This window comes from Nomascus leucogenys, chromosome 3 (assembly GCF_006542625.1).
Source record: "Nomascus leucogenys isolate Asia chromosome 3, Asia_NLE_v1, whole genome shotgun sequence".
Lineage (NCBI taxonomy): Eukaryota > Metazoa > Chordata > Mammalia > Primates > Hylobatidae > Nomascus > Nomascus leucogenys.
The window spans coordinates 118,731,064-118,739,441 of record NC_044383.1 but is presented as its reverse complement, the minus strand read 5'-3'; positions in this window follow the sequence as shown (position 1 = coordinate 118,739,441).

Below are 8,378 nucleotides of genomic sequence, written 5' to 3'. Positions count from 1 at the left end.
CATTTCACCTACCTCACACAGCTTGCATGTAAAACTGTTTTTTCAGTAGTCTTATCTACATGTTACAATGTTAACTCTTAGTGATTTTTATTTTTGGTGAAAAACCTACTAAGTAAGTGGATTTTAATTATGTACGAGGTGTGAAGCCTAGGGCCCCAGAGAGATAAAGTCTGACTTTTTTTTTAGCATAGGCAGGGGCTTGACTAACTCCACATGTCTCCAGACCTTACCTGGAATCTAATGGCTCCAAAGCAGGTACGTTGAACAATTTTCAAAAGTTAAAGAAGCAGTTTATTACCTTAAAGAATTTAGCAAACCTAATGTCTGACCTGCCTAATTTAGACCAACTATCTTTATTTTACCAATAGTACTTAAAACTCTTTATTTCCCAAAGCTTACTACAGTCACGTAAAGTAAAAGGCATTACAGTTTTTATTTTTCTGAAAAAAAAAATATTGATTTAAGTGCTTATTATTGTTAAGACAATTAATCAGAGCTCTTTTATTTATAAATGTCACACACACAACACATCTAAATACACGGAAAAACAGGAGGATCCAGTATTGGTAAGATTTTTAATTTGCCAATTTTCAAGTTTCTTAATTGGATTACTGGCTTCAGAGTGGAGTCCTTGGAAAAACAGGGCTAGGAAGACATCAGTTTCTAGGGCCTAATTAGCAGGCACATCCTGAGGGCAAAAGGGATCCCCAACAATTAAGGGGGATCCTGGATCCTTCCCCCCACCCAAAAAAGAGGGAATCAACCGATCTCCCACAGGAGTCATCTCTCAGTGGGGGCAGGGGGATGGGGACATTTCCATACCTTCTAGGTGGCCAAGAGCATGCTTCTCTGATCCAAATGTGCAAAGAGCCATGTATTCCCCCATAACTGACATTAGCTATCCCCAAAAGTATATTTAGCCTTAATTCTTGGGGTTTCATGAGGAAAACAGAGGTTTTTCCCAAAACAGGGTCTGTGGCACTTCCTGTTTTTCTCAAGGAGTCCCAGGCTTCCCAGGCTTTCCGAAGGTCCTCTCATGTGTGCATCAAGAGTGGCAAAGAGACAAATGAAGAAAAACAATTCAAATGGCTGAAAAGAAAAAAAAAGTTTTCCTGAAAAAAACAAGATCCAAGAATAGAAAAAACTATGAAGGCCTTTCAAATATACCTATAGCTTGAATATCTGCTTTTAATTAAGCTGACTTTTAACCAAACATCTTATTGCCAGACTCTAGCCAGAACAAACAAAAAATATTTCTGGCTTTTGAACTTACCAAAGGTAACCTCCCACATGCTCAGAGAAAGGAAAATTCAAGATAAGAAGTCAGAAGTTGCTCACAAAGGGGAAGAGAATCAATAAATGGCAAAAGTCACAGAGATATCAAATCAGAAAGGACTCATTCCCTAAGCCAGGAATTGAGCCCTGGCCACCACTGTGAAAAGATAAAGCCTTAGCCACCAAGCTAAGCATTGAGCAGTTTCCATTGCTCTTCCCAGAAGGAGCTGAAAGCAGTCACTTTTGAGCTTGCAATAGCTTTTAACTGATTAAGATAATTTTTAGAGCTAACTGTGATACGAACCCCAAAATTCCTGTTTCCTGGATGGCAGAGACCAAGAGAAAGTACCACCATGTGGTTATCGGGTGAAGCTCCCAAGAACATAAAACAAGATAGAAGGGAAATCTCAACTAGATTTTTGTTTCAGGCACCTGCAGCAAAGAGTGTACCTGACGAGTTTGCCGGGCTGGCTTGAACAGTGAGTTTATGGGGGTCCTAGGCCCACATTCTATCCTAAGGACCTCTTTTTATGATAGAACAACACAGAAAGACAAATTCTTAGCACAAAGTAAACCAGATTCACTGCAGCTTAAGATTGCCCTCATGAATCCTTTTTCTTATTAATTAAAATTTTGCAGAGGAGACAGTGATTTTTACCATTCCTGCAACTGGTTTGCAAAGAGACAGAGAGGCCATAAGTCTGACTGGTAAGAAATCCTTACCATTTTTGCTGGCATGCCACATTTCTGGGTTCCCTTTCCCTGAGCCGTCCTAGTGACCCTGCTGGCTGCACCATAGCCCTGGGGGCCAAGCTGCAACACAAAGGAAAATCATCTTTTTTGGTTTCATGGACCCATAGGCAGAAGCCTCTCAATTTTGTAAGATGCCACCTGAGGGATTGCATGGGGTAATCGAATTAATATTTTCCATTCTGGCCAGGGTAAAATACATGTGGCAAAACATGGGCATTAGCCACTCTGCCTAGCACTGAATATCGAACTGGCAAGGTTCAAACTTGCCCCTGGTTGGGTGCTGTATGTCATCTTTGATCCACTCAGAGTCAGGTGGAATGATTTTCTGACCAGGAGTTTCAACATGTGGTCTCTGGAAATGATGAAAGAGCAGACAGTTGCCCCAAGTAACAAAAAAGAAAAGAGAAAAGAGAGAAAGGGAGAAAAGCACTGCCTGCGGCAGGGTGGGGAAGGCGAGGAGCTCAGAGAAGCCAGAGAAAGACCCACCCATTGCAGCATCGCTGAATCAAAAGTTCAGGCAGCCACTCATCAGTCACAAAGGGATCTTTTCTGCCAGTCCCATGAGCTCTCAAGTTTCCCCCTTTGGGGAGGAAAAAGTTTCCATATCCCATGGTCCTGTCCTTGCCTAATCGGGTCACCCATTGTCATTAGCAAAAAGGGCCAGGCAGATTAATCCAGAGAGAATAGCCGTTAACACCCTATAGTGTCAAATCCACTTTTAACAAAGAGGGACTTTACTGAGGGGAGAGCCTCTAACCCCCTATACCTTACCAGGAACTCTGACTTTCCTAAGTTGGGCCTTGAACCCAAACCCATCCAGGTTTCCAGGTAAAATGTACCCCACTACTTACCCAAAGTCAGCCAATTGGTGCTACAGTCTATATCCTTTGGATTGACATAGTAACTAAGCTGAAAGGTTAGAAGATTTGATTTTTTAAAAAACAGTTACTTAAGCTTTTTATTTGGCTTTTGTAAAGTCTTTAAATAAAAAAATTGAGCTTTTATTAGAAGCTTCTGCATATCAATAGGCATCCATAGATGAGACTAATTTGGGAGCCCACATTTTCAAATGCACTTCAGTGTAGTGTTATTTGGAATGTTCTACTGTAAGTTATCTTTGGTAAGATTTTGCCATTTCTGTAAGAGTCTGCTGCTTCCGGGGCCTAATGTGTAAGCTGGAAGGAATTCAGTTCTTCAGAAATTAAAGATACCATTTTTACCTGAAACATTGGGCTTTCTCTCAGGTTCCCTTGACCATCTTATCCACTGATTTCTTTTTCTATCTAAGAGCACAAGAAAAATGAAACAAAGGGGTAGAACACAAAAATCCCTGCAAATTTCCAAAAGCCAAATTTTACACCCCCTACAATTATGCCATTTACTACCAGTTTCTTTCTGACCGAGTCAGATGTGAAAGACCTCTAACTGGATCCAAGTCAGTTAATTACAGGATCCAATCTGATCTTGGACCCAGTCCACTGTCTGTCGTGACTTCCAAACCCAGCTTGGATCAGAAATTTGCTCAGAGAAACTCAGAGAGTTCAAAACACAAATCTGTGGAGCTTTGGAATCTGAGCGAGAACTTACCATATTCTTTAGCTGCTCTGAGAGAGCAACGGGCACAATGGGTCCAGCGGGTACCTCCCTTGGTCACTCAGTGCTCATGGGGGTCATTAGAAGCTCTACTTTAGATCCAATTTCTGATGCCATCTGATAAAAGAAAAACTTCAGCCAAATTAAATTTAAAGGAATTTGATTGAGCCAAGAAGATTCATGACCTGGGCAGCCTCCCAAACCAGAGTAAATTCTGAGACTCCAGTGCAGCCACATAGAGGAAGAAGATTTATGGACAGAAAAAAGGAAAGTGACATACAGAAAATAGGAGTAAGCAGAAAAACAGCTGGATTGGTGACAGCCCCGCATTTGCCTTAACTGAACACTGTTCAAACAGTTGCCTACATTTGGCCAAAACTCAGTGATTGGTACAAGTGTAGGCTATGATCTGTACCTCCACTTGTTTGTAGTTCACGATGTACAGAGAAACCTTTAGGCTGAACTTAAAATACGTAAGGAGGCAGCTTTAGGCTAAACTTGTTGTAACACTTTGCTCTTGCTGCTGTAGGATTACTGTAAAACCTTAGTAGGTAAAGTTTTGCCTTAGGGTCTATTTTTCAAGACACTTGAAAAGTCCCTAAGACTTCTGTGAATTGTCTATTATGAGCTTTTGCTAAGTTTTCTAGTGTGGTGTCTTGGTTTGGTTTCTCTAGAAGCAGAGACTTAGGCTCAGAATGGAGAATTTGGAAAGAATTCTCACAGGAGAAGGGCAGTAAGAGAAGTTGGTTCCACAGCATGTTCTGAGAAAGACTGTGGTCTTGTCTGGAGACTTTTGGTTGGATCCCACAGGGAAGCTCTGGAGCACAAGTTGCACCACAGAATTAATTCCAACGTAAGTCCAGGGACTGATGTCAATTTGTCATTGGTTGAGGTTGGGGGGAGTCAGTGCATATTGACTCTGGGTGGGGCAAGCTCCCTTGGGCCAAGGACAATTTTCTGGAGAAGAAGGTAGCTGTGATTGGTGCTTAGCTGATTACTCACAGCAACTATGGATTGGTTACTGAGGTAGTCAAAGGGAACCTGGCTGAGGTGTCAATAATATCTACCACAGGAGGTTTGTCTATCTTATACTTTATAACAGGATGTAAAACATTTGTATTAGAGCTTGCAAGCATTTTCTCTTCATTTGTCATTCTCTTTCACTTTGTTTATGATTTTAATAAGACATTGTAAATGTTTGTGCCATAAATACAAATCATCTTCTTTAAGGTTCTTGCTTTTCTTGCCCTTTTCACTCAAAGTAGAAAAACAATTATTTGGATAGAAGGAATATGATACAGGTCATAGACCTGGCTCTACACAAAGAACTGAAGAGACTTAGAAATGGAATATGTAAAGGTAAAATAAAATTTTTTTCTCTTATTTTAAGTTACTCTAAAAGATGAATGACTATAACAATATTTTTAAAAAATATTGTGTTATAGTATATGTAAAAGTGATATACATGTATAACAATAGCAGAAGGAATGAGAAGAAGGATTTGGGAATATACTGTTATAATGTCCTTGCAAATACCTCATTTGAAAGTAGATTTAGGTTAATTTTTTAAAGAGGTAAAAATAAATTTTAGGAGGAATACACATAATAAGTCAATAGAGAAGATAAAATAGAATCATTTAAAAATTCCTAATAAAACCCAAGAAAGAAAGAAAAAGAGGAAAAATAAAAATAGAGCAGACAACAGCTAGAGAGATGGCAGATTTTAATTTAAATTGTCAATAACCTTAAATTTAAATGATCTATACATACTAGTTGAAAGACAAAGAATTTAAAAGAGAATAAAAAAGCAAGACACAACTCTGCTACCTACAAAATACTCACTTGTAATGTAAAGACATGGATAGGACAAACATAAAAAGATAAAGATAGATCATATCAAACTTAATCAAATGAAATCTGAAGTAGCTACAATAACTTCAAACAAAATAGATGTCAAGATAAGGATTATTATTAGAGATAAAGAGGGGTACTATATAATAATAAAGCGGTCAATTCATCAGGAAGACATAACAATCCTAAATGTGTATACATATAACAACAGAACTTCAAAACACACAGGGAAAATCCTGAAAGATATGAAAGAAAAAGTAGACAAATTTACAGTTCTAGTTGGAGACTTCAACCCTCCTCTCTTAGTAATTGATGAAATAAGTAGGGAGAATAGCAGCAAAATCCCCCAAACACTACCAACTAACTTGAACTAATTTACACTTATAAAATATTCCACCCAACAGCAACATTACCCTTTCTTTCACAGTGTACATGAAATACTGATTGATCATATTCTGGGCCAGCAAACAAAACTTAACAAATTTAAAAGAATAGAAATCATACAAAGTATGTTTTCTGACCATAAAAATACACTAAATATTAATAAAATAAAATTATCTTAAACACTTCAAATATTTGGAAAATTAAACAATACATTTCTAAAAATCACCATGGGTCAAAGAGGGTGCCTTAAGGGTTATTTAAAAAATATTTTGAACTAAATGAAAGTACAAATTCCAACATATCAAAATGTGTGTGATGCAGCTAAAGCAGTACTTAAATGAAAATATATAGCAGTAAATGCTTATATAAGAAAAGAAGAAAGATCTGAAGTCAGTAACTTAAGCTTCCAGCTTAAGAAACAAGAGAAAAAAGGAACAAATTAAACTTAAAGCAAGTAGAAGGAATGAAATAAATATTAGGACAAAAATAAGTAAAATTGAAAACCAATAAATGATAGAAAAAAAAATCAATAGAACCAAAAGTTTAAAAAAATCAATAGTATTAATAAACCTGCTTCCAGGCTAAGAGATAAAAAGAGAGAAGATGCAAATTACAGTATCAGAAATAGAAGAAAGAATATTACTACTGATCCTGACACATCAATGAGAGAATGGGGAATGCTACAAACAACCCTATACATATAAATTCAACAACTTAGATGAAACGGACAAACCTCTTAAAAGAACAAACTACCAAAACTCACTCAAGAAGAGATAGATCAACTGAATGGTCCTATATCTAATGAATGTGCTGTATAGTTAAAAGTCTTTAAAAACATACAAAGTAAGGCCCATATGGTTTCACTCGTGAATCCTCCTGATATTTAAGGACAAAATAATACCAATCCTACAAAATCTTTTTCAGAAAATAGAAAAGGAGGGGACACATTCCACTTATGTGAGATCAGCATTGTCATGATGCTGAAACCAGGCAAAAACATTATAAGAAAAAAACAAGCAAAAACTCCAGACAATAGCCCTCAAAAATACAAATGCAAGCATTTTCAACAATATATTAGCAAATAAAATCCAGCAATATATAATAAGAATAATATATCACCACCAAGTGGGATTAATCCTAGGAATGCAAGGCTGGCTCAATATTTGAAAATCAATTACTATCTATTCACCATATTAACAGACTAAAAGGTAAAAGTATGTCATCAATAGGTGGAGAAAAAGCATTTGACAAAACTTAGCATTAATTAATGATTAAAATTCTCAGCAAACTACAAGTAGGAGAAAACATCCTTAACCTAGGAAAGGAAATCTTAAAAAACCTACAGCAAACATCATGCTGTTCATCCTGCTTAGTGTTGAGAAACTGAATGCTTTCCTCCTAAGCAGAAACCCAGCACAGATGTCCTCTCTCATTAGTACTATTCAGTGTCATAATGGAAGTTCTAATTAGTTTGACAGAGCAAGAAAAAGAAATAAAATGCATACAGAATAAGGAAAAAATAAAACTATATTCACAGATTATATTTTTTGTGGGGCAAATAGTGACTTTATTTTAAATGCTAATCTGCCATGTAAATTCTGACTAACCCCAAGTCCAGGAATGCCGCCAAAATGTCTTGCTGATGTATTACTTTTTATTTAGAAATGCCTATTTATTGCAAGTTTTCCTCCAAAACTTCCCTTGATGCTGTTACAGAAATCCTAGGCCCTGATGCTCATAGCCACATGCATATTCCTTCCAGAGTACATATACTTTCCCCTCAAGATATATGCCCTGGGTCTCAGGGTTTGCAGTGCAGAGAACTACGTGTCTTGTGGCCACCCAAGACCATGCTGCTGTCTGTAAGTTCCCTCGAATAAGTCACCCAATACCAATGAACTAGATTTGTCTGCCTCCTTCTTTGGTTTCTTGGCTTCTTTGGCATTTGGGGGTCACTTTTTATATATACCCTTTCACAGAACAACCGTCTATGTAGAAAATTCCAAATGATACACAAGCTCAAAAAACTAATACATTCATTTAGTAAGGTCACAGAATACATGGATGATATACAAAAACCAATAATATTTCCATATTTCGGCAATGAAGAAGTAAAAATTAAAATTTAAAAATACATTATAATAGTACCCAAATGAATAAATTATGTATGACTCACAAAATATGTGCAGAATCTGTATATTGTAAGTTGAAAAACACTGATGAAAAATAATATAAGAAAATCTAAATAGATATGGAGATATACTATGTTTATGAACTGAAAATCTCAATATTAAGATGTCAATTCTTCCCAATGTGTTTGTTCTGTAAAGTCAAAACAATCCCAATCAAATTCCAGCATGATTTTGTAGATATTGACTAGCTGCTTCTAAAATTTCTATAGAAAAGCCAAGAAACTGAAATAATCAAACAATTCTGGAAAACAAAAAAGTCAGAGGACTCATATTATCCAATTTCAAAACTTACTCTAGAGCTTCAGTAATCAAGACAGCATGATGTTGGAG